Here is a 15506-nt window from a genome sequence, read left to right on the forward strand (position 1 = left end):
TTAGCACAGGCAGGCTCCCATTTGTCAGGCTATAAAATAACACATTGCCAAACCCTATAATGGGCTGCAGATTGCAATATTGATTAATTGTTAAAGTATCTCCGAAATGTACTATGCTAAGAGGGAAATGACCTCACGTTTCCTTTGAGACTCTTCACCTTCCTCCTGCTCCAAGAATTTCTGCGGCATGGCTCGCTGCGATCCCTGCCATCCCCTTGCTGCATGGGACTCGCACGAGCCATTTTTCAGAGCTCAGTTCACTTTAAAGCAACGCCAACCAAACCCAGCTCAAAAAAAAATAAAACACCCAAACAGACCCCTTGTTAGTGTTCACCTCTCACTCAAGCTTCTTCTACTGGCATTGAGAGAAGAAGGGAAAGAAAAAAAAACAGATGACAGTGGTGGAGGAAGTTAGATTTGAGCCAAAAGGTTTGCAAACCCTGACCCCCGTGGTTCCGGTCAATTCATAACTAGACATGCTGTAGTTTGAACACAGAAAGCAAGAATGAGAGAGAAGATAGAGCTTTGCTGATCCCTCAAAGTTTTTCCACAGGAGGCACTGCCTGTATTGAGCCCCTGAGCCCACTGCAAACTCGCAAACACAGGGCTGCATCCCTAAGCATACCCATAGGTCATTTTTATTGGGTTTGCCTCTTTCCTGTTCTTAAGAATCAATAAGACAGGAGCACCAAAGGCTCTCGAGATACCCAAGCGCCCATAAACATCACAGCAGTGTGCCAAAGCAGGCACGCTTGAAACTCGAGGTGCTTGAATCAGACTGTGATCTCAACAGGAGAGAAACACCAAATCCTGCTCCAAGCCCAAAGCTCCAGAGAAGACATTTGGCAAGACCAGGACGGGGAGGCCGGTAACCATGACAACCACTCATTTCTCAGCATCAGACAACAAAAATGACTCCTGAAGACACAGACCCCGTGATCACCACCTCCACTTCCCCTGTCCCGGGAGGGCTCTCCATTAGTCATGCCGTGCACAGAGCTACACCTAGGAATGTAACACAGGCTCCCCCTCAATTCAGAGACCCCCCCAATAACCATACACAGGCCCCCCCTCAATTCAAAGACCCCCCCCGATAACCATACACAGGCCCCCCCTCAATTCAAAGACCCCCCAATAACCATACACAGGCTCCCCCCTTCAATTCAGAGACGCCCCAGTAACCATACACAGGCTCCCCCCTTCAATTCAGAGACACCCCAATAACCATACCTCCTCTCAGCACACGCAGGGGAAGCTGCCGAATGTCATACTTCTGGGTCACCGTCTTCCCCATTTCACAACTAATCTGGACAGATGCCGGGCAGTCACCTCTGAGCATTTGGCTTCCAAAGGCTGAGAAAACCAAATGGGAAAGTCATAGGAAAACTAACAACATGGGTGCTAAAAAAAAAAAAAACCACCAGACAAAGCTTAAGGAAATCCACCATTTCATGGCAGAGCTTCATCCATCTAGAATAGCAGAAACAATTCGGAAACGTGCAACTTAATTCTCATTGTTATTCACCGCACACGTCAGGTAAGCAGCTTTCATCTCCACTGGGCAAGCACATCACTGATTTTTATGATCTGTGCACAGCGCGGATAATTAGGAATAAAATTAAAACTATTCCGATCTCAGCACTAACACGATGGTGGCGCAGGCAAAAGGCATGGAGCAAAGCAGCGCCCTTGCCCTTCCAGCCACCTTAAACAGCTCACACAAGTCAATTTTTCCCCCTGCCTTTCACTGCCTTCACGTCTGCTGCACCCTCCCAGCACTTAGGGCGCCTTTCAATCGTGTTGTCCTCTCGGCACGTTCATCCAGATACAAAACACAGAGCTGCTCCAATAAACCCTTCAGTTCTGCAAGAGAGACATTTGTGGTTGATATCTGCCCCTGCTCCAGCGAGAGGAAAGGGATTCTAGATCCCTGGCTGCCCGAGGAAGGGCTCTAGCAGCTGGTCGACCTAGAAATAGAAACTAAGGAGCAGGGGAGAAACCCTGCATTACTTTTGCAAGTTTCTTAGAGCTTGGCCTCAACTCAGGCTTTTTCTAGTTGACTTTTGCTTTCTCAAAATAAGGTTGTGTTGGGTTGGTTTTTTTTCCCCTCCAAAAACTAAAACACATGCACCCTTGCCTCCTCTCCCAGCAGCATTCCCTAGCTCTCTACTCCCCAGAGTGTGGCTAGATAGAAATACAGTCACCGCACAGCTTTATCCCCCCCACCCCAATTCAAACAGCATTTGTACTTCAGCATTATGCTGTACCACTCACTTCCCACCTCGGTTTTCCTGAGCCTTGCCAACCACAGGATCCCGAAAGCAGCGCAGTTTGGTCTCCTGGGTCTGACGCAGAAGAGTTTCAGCCAGGTCTCCAACATTCATCTCCTGCAAAACCATATTCCCACTTAGAGCTCCTCTCCTTCAGGCTTCCAGTTCCCCAGAAAGGGCCGGAGAAGCTCACAGAGCAGAGGGCAAGGCTAGCCAGCTCTCCTCCCCACCGGGCAGTATTTAAGCCCAGCCAGGTGCTCATTTAGCCTAATTGGCAGCTCTGTGTCGGGCTGCACCTGGCCCCAAACCAAGCCTGGCCCGAACTGAACCCACCCACTACGGACATACCCACCCCAATGTCCACCCCTCTGCCCGAGCGGCTTCCTCCGCGCCAAATAAAACCGCGCCCCGGGCCGGCTCCCAGGTGAGCGGTTAGCCGGCCGCGCTGGCAGTCACGCTGCCTGCGTTCGGCTCCTGGCTCTGCGCAAGTCACGCCGTTGCCCTGCGCGAAAGCACCGACACCAGGATTAGGTATTTGCTCAGCGGGGACCTTTGGGTGCCTACGCACCAGGACGCGCGCCCTTGCCATGCTTGCTCAAGCTCCTGCCTTCCCAGTCAGCTCTGTCTATTCCGATAGGAAGACCGGCCAACAGGAAAACAGCCCGAGCGCCTACATTTTCCTAGCTAAGGGTTCATCGTCCTTGAGCACCTGCTTTCCTGGCTTGTGTTCCTTGCACAATCCACGTAGCCCAAAGAGAAACTCGGTGCCATAAAGCGAGCCAGGACTCATTTCAGATGTCTGCGTCTACAGCTGCTGTGTTGATTCTGAGGGAACAAATGCGCCTAGCGAAGCGGAGAGGTTAACATAACCCTGTCACTGCTCAAGGCTACAAACAGCATGGAGGTTCAAGGAGTGAGTACAGAGACCTGCGGTGAGCGCACAAACCCCTTATTTGGAAATGTACTGATTTAAACGCACAAAAGAATAAGAATGGAAACGAAACGCGCAGAATTTCAAAACTGACGTCATCTGCAGGATGAGCTTTTATTTAAACTGTATTCAAGGCCCCTTTTTCAGAAAAAAAAGGACAGGGACTGAAAGCTGTCCTCTTCTTTAAAAGATTCCGTAAAGTCGTTCTTCTCCTGGGGAGCCAAAAGTTGCTGGGGGATTGAGTTTTGAGCAGGGGAAGACAGGTACCACCCTGCCTTTGGCAAGAGCAGTAGAAAGGAGAGGAAGGCGGCACTTCTGGCCCGGGACATCGTCTGGCTCATCCTGTTCGACCCCTTTCTTTTACGACAAAGTGCAGACCACCTGAACAACAGCGATCAGGGGAGAGCTCAGGGCAGCGTGTTGGACAGAAAAGTCAAAAGCAGCCAAGTGGTCTGCTTTAACCCTGGCGCTGGGGTCTTGTAGGGGCTTTGTATCCAGAGAGCAGATGCACACGGGTAGGCTGGGAAATGGGGAGGGAGGACGGAGAAGATACGGCAGAGACAGGAAAGAGGAATGGCAATTATGGTCTACAACTCTGTGTTGTATTTCGAGCCCGTGGCTGCAAGTTTCTCTTCCTCTACTTCTGAAATGCTCCTTACCCAGCTTTGCCAGGCGCTTTGCAACAGGGAAGAAGGTGCTACATGAACACAGGGTCTTCATATTGCCGGGGAGCCCTTCAGTTGTTGAAAAAAAAGAAATAAAATGCAGAAAATAAGATTTTAAAGGATCCCACAAAGAAAAAAAAAAAAATCAGGAAAAAATTCTGCTGGCCTAAATAAGGAAATGAATTCTCCTAATTACCACAAGATGCTCCCCAAGTCTGACAGTATCTCTTAGAGCAGATGTGTTCAAATAATATTTCCTCAGCCTCCAGCCTGCGTGGGCAGATTCCAGCACCAGCCGCTAATGTTAAAAAGTACCTAATGAGCATGGACATTAAGAAACTGCCTTGGCTTTTGGTGTCTGCGTTTCTCCCATCCTCCAGGCCAAGTTGCAAACATTTTGTTGGTATTATTCACATCAGAAAGTGCTTGATTTTAAAAAAAAAACCAAAAAACAAACGGCTAAAATCTGGATCCATGAAGGCAATTGCTAGAAAGGAAAGACTGGAGTCCTTCAAGTTCTTTGATTCTATGATTCTATGATTCTTCTGTAGACAGAGTAAGCGCAAAGGGGCAGGGCTGAGCTTTTTCTGGCAGCGACAGCAAACTCTGCCCACCTTGCTCAGAAGCCCCCGCAGATGGTATTTAGGGATGAAGAATTATGCACACTCACACATACGTCCCAAGCTGGTTTCTCTCACCAATTCCCCATGTGATTAGCCGTAAGCGAAATGCCGCGTAGCAATGGAGGTACTTGGAGCGGTAACTTTGCCGCTCAACAGGCAAGTTTGCAGCCGCAGAAATGCAGCGGCTAAAATGGTGCCAAGTTTTTCTCCGCTGTGCTTCCCTTGCTGCTTGGGAAGGGACTGTCCAAAGATCTCAGAGATTTTGTAGCAGACCCAAGAACAAACGTTCCGAATTCTGCCATCCGTTGCCTCCCCTCTACCACCAGTGTTGTATAGCTGCTCTACAAATGTTTAAGTGGAGATCATTATAACAGCTTGTGAAGAATAACTTCACGAGAGCCTCTTCTCCGCTTCCCTCTCCCTTCTCCCCAATCCCTTGTTCAGAGCAAGCTCGCTCTCCTTCTCTCCGCATTTACGCTCAGAAAGCGACTGCTTTCAGGAGACAATGATTGCTTTAAACAGAAAAAAAAAATGTATCGGAACGAGGGGACGCAGGGAAAATTTGCCTTCGCCTGTGGTAGCCACCTGACGGCTTATCAGAGCGACGCTGTGCGTGGCCCTCGCAGGGCTCCACGAGGACAGGGATGGAATAGCTTCCTGGAAGAGCTGGAAATTAAGAAATGCTACTTGAAACCTCGCCAGTTAATCCTTCGGAGGGTGAGCGATGGGTGCCTACAGCACTATGCAAACAGCAGGTATCTTCCCTGCTTGCTCCGAGCTCCGCTTCAGAATCCAAGATCTTGTCCTCCTCGGGGCCCCCCTCTCTACCCCCACTCTCCATCCTCATTTCTGAACGAGCTCCAAGGTTGATTTCCTGCATGTTTGAATAGGACCAGCTTGACACAGCCTGCCTTGGGATGAAATCACCAACTTGGCTTGCCTTCTGTCTGAAAAACAAATCCTTCTGCAGGGCTTTCATCTAGAAAAAGGACAAGGATTCTGAAATGCAGGCAGGCCTCTGCCAAGTTCCTGTGAACTGCTGCCTGAGTAAAGCTTATGTTTGCTGTGTATTCAGCTTAGCTTTCATAAAGGTTACCTAGCTGAGATTTTACGCTAAAGATAATCAATGAACCTCCTCCTGTTTGCTCCCCTCGTAGCTCAAAACAAAGAAGTAGAAACACGGGTAAAGTGAGATACGGAGTGCTTGCAGGGACTAGCTGTCTTCAAAGAGGAATGGGAAAGCACGCACGGGGAAATCTCGCACGCTGCGTCAGCAAAGGCCAGGGCAAGCTCGGAGAAAGGGAAACCAAGACACCAGCCTCAAAGTGAGAGGACCTTCTTCCATGACCCAAATCCTCCAAAGTATTTCGGTCGCGATGGGAATAACGTCTTCCGGGATATCTGGGCTTCGTCCTTCCTATTGCTCTGCAGAAAATGGTGACGATGATGCTAACTTACGGGTTGCCGAGAGCTCTGCACGCATGGTATGCAAGCAGCGTCACGCAACGGCATGGTGATAGGACACTCTCCGGGGGCCTGCTGCATGCTGTGGTTCCTGCACCGCTTTTGGGACAGGGTTGCTTCTGCGACAGTCCTCAAACTTGACAAGCAATTTATGGACTGTTCTAGCTAGTGACGGTAGCATTTGCATCCTAAATGAGTGAGACGCCAAAATTATAACGTACCTATTGCACTTGGTTTGCCCTTAAACCTTGAAACTCGCCCAAGGCCCATCTCTGCCCTTCCCCAACCGCTCTGATTTTCTCTTCCAGAACAGAAAATACAGTTTTTGTGCTCACACGGAAAGGACTGGAGACAGGCAGTACGCTTCCCTCTCCCCAGCAAAGCACTGGAGCAGAGAAGAGCAACAGGAGCTGTGGGCTCCGTGACGAGGGTTTGTTACAGGAGGGTTGAGGAGTTTCTCAACCAAGCTCATCAGCCCACTCCTTCTCAGCTTAGGTGGAGCAGAACCACAAAACAAGGCACTACAACCGTACCAGGCTGTGAAGGTGTTTGCTGGGCACCTGCAAGCAGCTACAGGCAAGGCTGGGTTACGTATCTACTCTACAGGAGCTCGCACAGATTCTTGCTAACGCTTCTCCTCGTTGGAGAGCTGGGGTCTGAAAGCCACCATATGGTTATCATTGGTACCGGAGAAGCATGTGGCCAGGACATGTGTAACTCACATTTTCCTCTGGACCACACTCAGCCTGCACTTGTTTATTGTGGGGGAGGGACTGGAAAAAAATCATTGACTCACCGTCAGGAGCAAAACATTTAAAATCTAGAATTAAAAATTACTCTTTTTTTTAAACAAAGCTTTGCTGCTGGTGCAGAGGCGAGGGAACAGGCATTGAGTGGGAAAGTTCAGGGGCTGCACAGTGTTTTCCCTCAGTGGATAGAAGCGGGAGGGATATAGCGAAGGGACAGCTCTTTCTGGCACTGCTCTAGCCAATGTTGGGTTTCTACTCCGGCCTTGCTCTAGTCTGTACCTGGTTGAACCCATACAGGAAAATAAAGAGCCGTGCTACCTCTATTCCTCAAGTGATGTCTGGTTTAGGTACCGCTGCACTTAGAAATGTCTCCAGCAGAATGGAAACTCGGATGGGAACCCTGCATCTCCACCCACCCACCCGTCAGCTAGGATATAACGACACAGACAGACCCAAATTGCACCTCCGCAAACGGCCCGTACGGTGCTAAAACACAGTGTGCTGGGAGAGGAGGGGCGTAAAGGTTTAACGTGGAATTCCATGCGTTTCAGGTACAATACGCAGCTCTGCTAAACACTTACTGGCAACTTTGCGCATGTCATTTTGCAGCTTTGTGCCTCGGCTTACCCGTATTAATGGATCAAAGCTTGCAACGCACGCGTCGTTCTAACAGTCTGGTATGATCTACAGCAGAAGAAGAAATTAAGGCTGTAGAAAAATCCAATGGCTGCGGGCAAAAAAAGCCTCAAATTTGGGCAACGCTACCCTCTGCCCTGTTCCACAGCTGAATTCAACAGCTGCACTTGCGTCTGGCTCAGCGAGGCTGGCTGAAACGCATTCATCTACTTACAAAGCTCCTGCAGATCTAAGGAGGCTCTGCTGGGTCTAAGTGCTGAGCCAAGCTTAAGCCTGGATTCTCTTGCATCCAGCTCCATTTGCCACGATGGATTCTGCCAAGCTCGCCTGAGCACGGGAAAGGCTTCCAGTTCTAATTCTCAGCTCTGCTCTCTTGCCTCTTTCCGTTCTTCCTCTCTCATTCTGCTGCCGGAAAACACACGAACAATGGAGATTAGCCAGAGCTCAAAGGCCTTTCAAGTGTTTTCCAAAAAGCACGAAACCTCTGCCTCTGTTCCTTGCTGGCGTCACACAAAGCCAGTTCTCCCCCCACCCCACACACTCTCCCGGACATCTGAGAACAGCGAGTGCCTCACATAACTGAAGGGGGTTCCTGTCCTCAAATCGAACAAACAATGAGATGACTGAACATCTGGAAGGAACAGATGCTTCTCATATCCCCGGACGGCGTGTTTCCATGTGTACTTTATGCCACCCAGGGCTGTCTACCCACGAAGAAAGGCAATATGGGCTCCTTGGCAAGAGCGGAGCCCATCAGCCGTGAGTCAGAGAGCTGCTGGATCGCCAACGCGCGGATGTGCAGCCGGTGTCTCGCTGCGGAGAACAGCTTGAGCAGCGCCGCTCACCTGACGATCTCAAAAGGCGCAGCAAAGACAGGGAGGCATTCACAGCACAGGCGGATAGGATAGACCAGGAATAAGTGGGGGTAACCGGCTGGCTGGAGGTTGTGCGGACAGGCATGTGCAAAACCAGCGGGCTTGGCCCAAGTGCCCCGTGGCCCTTCTCTTTAGGGAAATCTTCTCTCTCAGCTCATGGCAGGGTGCACGTGGAACTGCCTTAGTGGTTCAACCTGTGGAGTCTACAATCAGACTGATGCACGTTTGCAGGTCAATAACAGGGACTAAACTCACAACCATCGACCACAAAAGAGCGATCTCTTTTTGCAGCCGAAAACCACGACTGGAGCAGGAGCCTCTCGTCTCCTGTTGCAGCCCAAGAGCAGACAGGAACAAAATACACCTGTCCTTTAGCCGCGACATCTGAGCGCCCTGCTCAGGTATCTCATTTGCTCTGCCTAGCACTCAAGGAAGCAGGAGCCGCTCACGTTTTGCAGAGAGCGAGGGGCCGCACGGACCCCCTGAGGCTGCCGAGCCAAGGTTTCACGGGAAGGACACTCTGTGGACTGATCCCGCGCTGTTTTCACAGCCCAGCCCTTTGCAGTCTCACCTGTGGAGATGGAGGAGTGAGATCGTACCAGGCGGTGAGAAAGGGGAGAGCTGTGCTGCAAAGTCCCCCCTCCCGGCAGCGGGAAAGGGAGACGAGGACATGGCAAGTGCCGCAGCGCTAGTCTGTGCTCAGCTAAGCCGAGCCCCCGAGCTCCAAACCCGTGGAAGTTTAGAGTTTAAATCCACAAGGTATTAATCTAGTTCAGTCACTTCCAACGCAGTCACTGAGCTGCCAAGCAGCAGCGTTGGGAGTTACATAGAAATAATCCCAGCCTGAGCTTCTTGTGGCATCATAAATTGCCTGTGTCATCAGTCAGCAGAAACCTGAGATGAAATTCTTTCCTTTGCAGTTAATTATTTCCAAGCCTTTGCAGCCTTAGAAGAACTGGTGAAAGGTGCTGAACTGACAGCCCTGGAGAAACAGGCTTTCCGTTCGTCCTCGAAGACGGGCAGCAGCGAGCCGGTAGTGAGAACTTCAACCCGCCCTGCCAACGCGCTTGCAAAGCTCGCGCTCGAGTCGCGCTGCTCTTCTTTCCTGCCGCTCCAGGCTAAGCAGCTCTGCTTGCGTGCCCCTGAAAAACCACAGCCTGAAACTTGTGTAGCTCATTCGCGGGGCCAAACCCAATGTGAATTTTAGCCCGTGTATCTGGCAGCCCTCTCAGGGTGAAGCAGCCTCCTCCAGACCCGCTGCTGACGTTTATCGTGGCCAGGTGCAAATCTTCTTGCGCTGGCCTAGCGCCATGAGCCCAGCATGTTTTTAAGCATTGCACCCTCCTACCAGACAGTGTTTTTCAATATTTTGCATTAAATCTTCTGCTGTATTTGATTAGCCCGCAGCAGCTGTTTTTCCACTCTCACAACAAATCATAAATCTATAAGCTTATGTGTGAGAGACTGTCTGTGCCTAAGAATGCCTGCGTCTGAGAAACCGCGTGGCTGCACAGCTGCGTACGAGCCTGTACCTGAACGCAGGCCTGAGCGAGAAACAGCAAATCAATAAACCTTCGTACATAATCAAGTCCAAATCTACGCTGGAGGCCATACGATTACGCAGGGTGGTTTATATATGTTTATGGGTGGTTTATATATGCTTATGTATGCACGCGGGTAAGAATGCCCGCTTGGATAGGCAGACAAATTTGTGTAATTCCTTAAACGAGCGTTCCATGCTCAGAACGTGAGAATCCATGTTAATAAACGCTCGACTGCAGCAGCGCGAGCTAGCGTACGCACATATACGTCTGCGAAGGAAGGTGAGTTTTAGCACAAGCACGTACAACGCGCGAGCGTGGGAATATCAGAGCGCGGGTCAGAAAGCGTTACGAAGCCCTGCTGCACCCACTCCCATGCACGAAAACGCGAGTCCGCGTGCAAGCAGGTTTGCGATTGTGCGCATTCAGTCAAGAACTGCTTGTTGTGAAGCCAAGATCTCCTGTCCCCTGGCCAATTCTGATAAGGGGAGCAAACGGCTGAAAGAGAAGGGAGGGGAAAACTGCTACATACATTAAAAAAAAAAAAGAAAAGAAAAGAAAAGGCGTTATTCAAAGACTATAAAAGGCAAAAGTTTGGATGAAGGAGCAGAGAGAGGGTTGCCAAGTTGTTACAAAAAAAAAAAAAAAAAAACCCCAAAAAACCAAAACCAACCCAAGGAGCAAGCTGCTGCCAGGTCTTGGCACGTGTGCTTTTACTTGTATAAATCAGTCACTCTAGACCTATGGTAGTTCTTGCTGACAAGCTGTCAAGCTGCTTGGCTGGGGGAACAGGGCATGTGCTTTACATGCACTTACAGAATAGTAAACTGTTATTAAAAGTGGGGAAAAAAACCCCAGTCTGATTTACTTGTGGTTTTGCCTGCTCTGTATTATCACAGAACAAATTCACTCGTGCGCGGAGTAGTCTGGGCGCATGGAAAACTACAGGCTAACCTCCCCATGGAAGCACTTGACCTCTTAAGGGGATAGGCAGAAACAAAACATCTCCAAGAACAGAGAACACTAAACGAAGGCTAACGCTGCAGAAACGCTGCGCAAAATTCAAAGCACCGGGGGACGTGGTTCACCCGTGCTTGGAACCCGACAGACACCTGCGAACGTCTCAGCCTGGTTCAGGGGATGGGGAAAGCACCTCTAGGCAGGCTTAGATCAGCGTTGGGACGCGGCCCGCCGCTATACGTAAAACCCAGACGCATTAGCTGGGCCCGGAGCAGAGGAACTGCATAAGCTCAGTGAGCAACCAACAGCCCAGGGGTGTGCGAAGGCAGAAGGCTGGCGTTTCCGATGACGAGGGAAGCGAGGAGGCGTGCGCTTTGTCCAAAGGCCGCTGGGACCGCTGGTGAGAACGGGCTTTAGACAGCAAAAGATAGGAAGGATGGATAGAATCATAGAATCATTGAATCATTTAGGTTGGAAAAGACGTTGGAGATCATCCAGTCCAACCATTAACCTACACTACCAAGCCCACACTAAGCCAATCAAGGGTAGACTGGACTAAACCATGTCCCAAAGTGCCACCTCTGCCCGTTTTTTGAACGCTTCCAGGGATGGTGACTCCCCCACCTCTCTGGGCAGCCTCTTCCAATGCTTGACCACCCTTTCCGTGAAGAAATTTTTCCTAATTTCCAACCTAAACCTCCCCTGGCGCAGCCTGAGCCCATTTCCTCTCGTCCTATCGCTAACTACGTGGGAGAAGAGCCCAACACCCACCTCACTACAGCCTCCTTTCAGGCAGTTGTAGAGAGCGATGAGGTCTCCCCTCAGCCTCCTCTTCTCCAGGCTGAACACCCCCAGCTCCCTCAGCTGCTCCCCACCAGCCCTGCGCTCCAGACCCTTCCCCAGCTTTGTTGCCCTTCTCTCTGGACACGTTCCGGATGCTCAGCTTAGGGGAGGAAAGGAGAATTAAAAGCAGAAAAGCCAAAAAAGGATTTGGAGCGATGTTATACGACGAGAACAAATAGGTAATTGTCTGAGGAAAACCTGACCGGACTAGTTCTCTCTGTATTGACTTTGCAGCTAAGTACAGCCTCATCGCTGCCTTTCCACGTTACAGGGCATTCATCCTGCTTTATCCCTCAGCGAGCTGCACAAACGCACGCACGTATATAAATAAATACAGGCACGCACCAGGCCGGACGATCTGCCCGTGCTGCCCCACCAAAACACCACACCAGCACTCATCCCGACTCCCACCCGGAACCTGTCAGCCTTCCCAAGACAGACGCCTGTTTTTCTAGTCTATCCCGCATAACACACCAACTCATTTTGGACAGTAATACGGCTCTCCCAGTGTCAGTCCACGCACCAGGTTTTTAGGAAACATGCTTGTCACGCTGTTCAAACCTACACGAACAAAAAGTGAAACCCAACAAAGATACACAATTTTACGGTGCCGTTTGTAGCAACACTTCCAAAGCTAGCTTTGGCTGGAACGCAGAGTCGGATCATGCCGATCCAAGACCCACAAAATACACAGAGCATCCTCGTTGGAAGAGATTGAGTTTGTCTGCACGTCTTTTACTGTATTCCTCAGTTTATGGGGTGTAACCCCATACCTCTGCCGTAACCCGTTCTGATCAGTCCCCAGGCCTGGTTTGTCCTCAACAGCGCATTTATGCCACTCTCTGAGTTTTACTGCTTATTTGTTGTAGTCACGTTTGGAGGAAAACGCTTGTAAGATGAAAACAGAACTATTTTTAAAAATAACTGCAAACAAAACAGAAACCAACAACTGCTGCAGCCTAAATCTCAACCCAGCTTGAGAGCTTATTTGAGCACGCAGGCAGACAAATTTCCAGCAATAATCCTACCACTAATTCGCAGGGAGAACAAGTTCTTCAGGACACGGACTGTGGATACAATGGGGAAAAAAAAAAAAATCGAGAAGACGAGATGTTTGTGTGGATTTGCAAAGCAAGGTTGAGGCCAAATTGAGCGCTCGGGGTTTCCAAATCACAGCTCCTGGCCCCAGCTAACGAACTCGCTGCCTTGCTAGTGAGACTTCAACACATGACCAGGACAAGGCTCATAAGACTTCAACGCATGACCAGGACAGCGCACGGGATGCTTTGAAATGGCTTGCGCTGCTGTGGTCTCAGGGTGGATCGTGGGGAGAAGGTCAGACTTGTGCAAGACTCGTACGTTAAAGTAGGTCACTGATCCAACCCATCCATTTAGGGTTATGTGCCTTACTGATGACTTCAGCATCTAACTGTCTTGACAACACGAGCAAGGAAGCGCTGCTGCCAAAACATTAATGGATCTAGGGCAAAACTCAGCCCCGAGCAGGAAGCCAGTGTTAACACCCAGGCACCTCAACCTCCTTCAAAACAACGCTGAACCAGGATCTGAAGCTCACATAGGCAAACCGAATCGTTCGCAAGTATGCTCGCAACAACAGCTCTGCCCTTGGGTTGTCCCCGCCGTTGCGCAGCGGCCCGCATCCAACGCCTTCAACTTTTCTCCGTGTCACCAAGGATCGGGGACAGCAAAGCACTTGGCCAAACGGTGGGTTGTGCAACGGAGAACTGTCACTGTGCACGACAAAAAACGTAGGCTCTTCCTTTTTGAACAATAACAGCATACACCCAAGCCCAACCGAACCTAAAAAAAACCAAGTACAAACACCGCAGTCGTTAAGTACATAGTTATCTCAGGTAGTTTACTTTGGTCTTCTTTAAGAGGTGTGGCTGTGAACAAGTCATGAGGCACGGGGGATTAAAGGAAGGGGGAGTAAGAGGTTAATTGGATTCTATTCGGAGAGGGATTTAGGCTGGCTGAGTTTTTTCAGTCAGCAGTGCATAGTGGAACATGTCACTTGTAATTGAGCTAATGAAACACCTCTGGAGATAAAAAAAACACAAGCTAAATTCAGACTTGGCTAAAAGACTCGAAGTTCATTCACCACAAGGTTACGCAGAGAAGTAACTGCTTTGTTTAAGGACAGTGGGCTGGAAAGGTAACAGCGGAACTGGTTTTACTTTGCAAAATCTGTTTTTTCTCTCAGGGCTGCTGGACCTAGGGGTAATTAAGCAGATTGTTTTGTTATGGACCCTCATCCAGGACAGGAATCTAAACTCTGCCAATATGCTAATGCAATTTACTAAGTCCAGCCTCCCTCCTGCTCTAACGATACGATATTTATTGTCTATAAATAGAATAGGGAGGGCAAGTATTTTGCTCCATGGTTATGGCAAGGGAACTCCGCATGGCTTAGTTGAAAGAGGGCTGCAAATACCCGCCCTCCTCGATGCACTTTTATGGCGGCTGCCATCTTCCAGCAGCAGTTCCTTTCGGTTTTCACAAGGGGAACTAAGGGTTTGTTTTCTAGTCTTCAAAGGCATGACAAAACCCCCTCTGCCCCAAAGCCAAACTACCAAACATGACTTGAATGCAAGTAAGGGAGTGCTGGCTCCCCGAGTCTGCCAAAAGGCTAAGCCAGAGTCCCGCAGGGAACCGCGTCCTCTTTGTGAAAAATGTTAATGATCTGAAATTACCTCGTCTTCCAAGTCAGGAAGAAAACCTTTACTAGCGAGGTGTATCACGGAAAAAAACCCAGACATTTTCAGGAGGCTATTTCAAAAACATAGAGGTATTTTGTCAAGGAGAAAAAAAAAAAAAGTCTGCCTTTGCAAAATGAACCACCAACTCAGAATGAAAGTTACTTTCTAAATTAAAAAGTTGCAGTGAAAATTAGTTTCCAAATTTGCAGGTTTTATATTCTTGCTTTGGGGATAATTACAATAATCCAGTAATTTTCTTTCCAAGGCACTTTCAGAAAACCAGAACTCCACTTCTTCATTCCTCCTGTCTCCCTTCAGGAGTTTAAGAATAAAGTTAGCTTTAATGAGAAAAGAGGACGTACTTGACACCCCGATAAAAAAAAAAAAACAAAAAAACCCAAAAAAACCCCCAACCAAACAGTAATGAATTTTATGCAGTTGTATAAAAAATATTATGGGCGTGAGGACGTCAGTCTCTGAGCGCGCCAGAACACTTGTGTGCCAATCTCACAACACGGGAACCCCTGAAATGATGTGGCTGCACCCTGTGTAAGAGAAAGCCGTGACAGCACGCAGCATTGCATAAAACACAAAGTTACTTGCAGGAGGAGATGGGAGCGTAGACTTACGCCTATAGCCCCTGCATAGATTGAGATGGGAAGGAGACCCAGGAGGCTGGTTTTTAATATCCTAGTAAGAGTGACGCTTTGTTCAGCCAGAATTGCCTCTTTCTCTTTGATTCCTCCTGCTGTGGGTTGATTCTTCCCTCTTCCTGCTGAGGTTGGATTCCTCCTTCCCTGGAGGGGAAAGGGAAGCTAAAGGAAAGAGCTTTCCTTTAGGAAAGAAGACCGATAAGTAGCTGCCTGGTCTACTAGCAGGTACCTAGAAAATGGAATGTCTCAGGTGAATTAAGGGATCAAAACAGCCAAGGTACCGAAGGAGAGGAAAACGTGCCCTGGTACGTCAAGCGAGTTGCATTCTGTGCTGTTCGTTTCTTTGTCTCTCCCAACATCCAGCTCGGAGTCTCTGCGTTGGACAGCAAACAAAAGAAAGGCTTTTTCCGAACACGGGTCCTGCAGACCCACTTTGAGATGGTGTCGTGGTTTAGCCCCAGCCAGCAACTCAGCACCACGCAGCCGCTCACTCACTCCCCCTACCCTGATGGGATGGGGGAGAGAATCGGAGGAGTAAGAGTGAGAAACACTCCTGGGTTGAGATAAGAATAGATG

This window comes from Pelecanus crispus, chromosome 19 (genome assembly GCF_030463565.1).
Source record: "Pelecanus crispus isolate bPelCri1 chromosome 19, bPelCri1.pri, whole genome shotgun sequence".
Lineage (NCBI taxonomy): Eukaryota > Metazoa > Chordata > Aves > Pelecaniformes > Pelecanidae > Pelecanus > Pelecanus crispus.